This window comes from Montipora capricornis, chromosome 1 (assembly GCF_036669925.1).
Source record: "Montipora capricornis isolate CH-2021 chromosome 1, ASM3666992v2, whole genome shotgun sequence".
In the NCBI taxonomy this organism is placed as follows: Eukaryota; Metazoa; Cnidaria; class Anthozoa; order Scleractinia; family Acroporidae; genus Montipora; species Montipora capricornis.
This window is the reverse complement of record NC_090883.1, coordinates 22,592,515-22,594,901: the sequence shown is the minus strand read 5'-3', so window position 1 is coordinate 22,594,901 and position 2,387 is coordinate 22,592,515. Positions and strand designations below refer to the sequence as shown.

Below are 2,387 nucleotides of genomic sequence, written 5' to 3'. Positions count from 1 at the left end.
CGATTGCAACAAACGAAGATGGAGAATTTACTATAGCAGACGATTACGAAACTGTCAAGGTTTTTGACAACACTGGGAAATTTATTTACAAGTTTTATCCATATGTTCTAACTGATGACACTAGTAGAAGGCTGCTTGCTGTAGCTACTGATGAGAACAAAAATACCTACGTTCTGGTTGTACTTGATGGGATTAGATCGGAAGTTTAAGTTTTCAAAAGAGCTGATCTCCTCATCAACTTTCGTCTGCAGGAGGGCAGCAGAATTGCATAGCAAACTGAGAGTCGGCAATGGCAAAGTGCTGGTGTCAATAAACGAAGGAATGCCCCCTGTGGTCGATGTTTACGATCTTAATGAAAGATATGAGACCGCCGTTGGAAACGGGATATTGCAGGATGCATCAGATATCGCTGTCGGACCTGGTGGACAGATCTTTGTGCTGGACTCTCGTCAAAAGTTCTGCATCAGTTTACAGTTTGCAGGGAGCTCGAGGAAAGTGAGCCTTTCAGACTGCCTCTTCATCCATCGGGTGAATTTATCTTTTTCGCTGTAGTTCATTGGTTTACATATAAACTCGCCGTGGAATTATATACTAATGATGGTGTGTTTAATAGGAGAATTAACCTCCATGCAATGTCTTCATTTGCAATCAGTAAAGATGGTCGATTAGCTGTAACTCAAAATAAGCACGGTGGCGCAAATGTAATTGTTCTCTAAATCAGGATTTAGGTCACTCTTTAATTCCAAACTTTTTCAAAGAACAAGTAAGATTTTTTTACAGTTTTTAGTACGGTGCTTAACTAGTTAGCGCTCAGGCTTTGTAATCAAAAAAAAAAACGCCAACCGCTATTCGTAAAATAATGTTCTGCTAGCACGGCGTTTGAAACAATTTAGATCTATTCGGCAAAAATTTTGGTAGATTTTTTGAAATTTCTTGAAGGAGCATGATTTTTGCCCTTTTTTCATGTCCAGAGAAATTAAAAACCTCATTTCGTGCCAAAATCCCCAGAGTGTTGCCTTAAGGGTATGAAATCATGCCCTTGTTATCGCTATTTTTTAACGATCATAGAAAATGATAGGCGTTTTCTTTGAAGATGGGCATTTCTATGAAAATGTCCGCTGTGGAAGCCATATTCTTTTACGATAGGCATCTTCCGAGATGCTTAATGCCTGTCTCACCCAAAAAGCTGATAACTCATTTCCTGCGCGCGTAAGCTCTGGAAAAACGCTGGGGCGGAATGTTGCTTGTTTTTTCATGCCCTGGTCGCTGCTTAAAATTGGTATGATAAATTATCCCGCGACCTAGGGAGAACTGGTATCCCGGGATCGAGGAAAGAACGTTTTCATGCCTGCCATGAAAAACGTGGTGCTCATGCCCGGCATGAAAGTTCATTTCTACATGCCCAGCATGCCTAATATGAAAGCTAGCCATTTTACATGCCCAACATGAAAACTCAATCTTACATGCCCGGCATGAAAAAGTCGGGCTACGTGAGACGCATGAAGACCTCAAGTTTCCAGCAAGACACACATTTTTGATAGTAATAAAATAAATAAATTATCAAGAAATTGTGCAAGATAAATGAAAAGGTATATGGTATGCTAAGAAAATGCTCTCGCACTGCACATTTTGTTATAAACCTTTATTGTTATATTTCTCTGTAAAAATTGAATGTGTCGCCCTTAGTCGTGCTTAGAAGTCCATTAACAGAAGAATAAACGTGGAAGTACGTGTTAAGACTACTTGCCTTATCAATCCTGATTTTATTTGATAGAAAAGCACCAAAGAAAAGAACAAATTAAGTCTGTATTTTGAACATTCCTCCTAGTCTAGAAACACGTGTATGCCAGTTATTCTTGTCAGAAACATGTAGAAGAAAACTAACTTCACCCTCAAGCTTGTCCAAATCATGTTTCTTAATTTTTAAAAGCCCATTATATGAACTGCTCAGTTTTCCTGCTCTGTGATATCTCTCTGAAGTTGATCTGTAACTCACGATGGGTACAATGGGCTTCACTCAACAAGGAACTCTTTTTCCCTGAAAATTTAGAAGTAAATCTTTGTCATTTCATGCGAGTGTGTTATTTCCTGCAAGCGTAGTATGTATACGTATGGGAACCAAAGAAGGAGCTTCTCGTAATCCCACTGGTCACTTTTAAGAAGGGGACCGGGGTTGAGCTTGGATCTCATGCCCGACATGTCAGATTGTCATGCCGGGTATGTGCTTCAAATCGGTATGAGGAATTTCATGCCCAGCTTGAGAAAAAGGGACAGAACATCAAGCCGGGCATGTAAGTTAGCATTCAGGTATTGTGGTTTGGTTTGACCCAATTAGGAGTGTCCTGTTGATGATTCAAGAACCTCAAAAAGTATATTTTATATACTGC

General features: G+C 39.7%; 1 pseudogene; it reads left to right on the top strand.

The window, feature by feature from the left end:
- LOC138060457 (uncharacterized) overlaps nucleotides 1-209 on the top strand; it is a 1,123-nt pseudogene extending 914 nt beyond the window's left edge.
- Nucleotides 210-2,387: the final 2,178 nt, after the last annotated feature.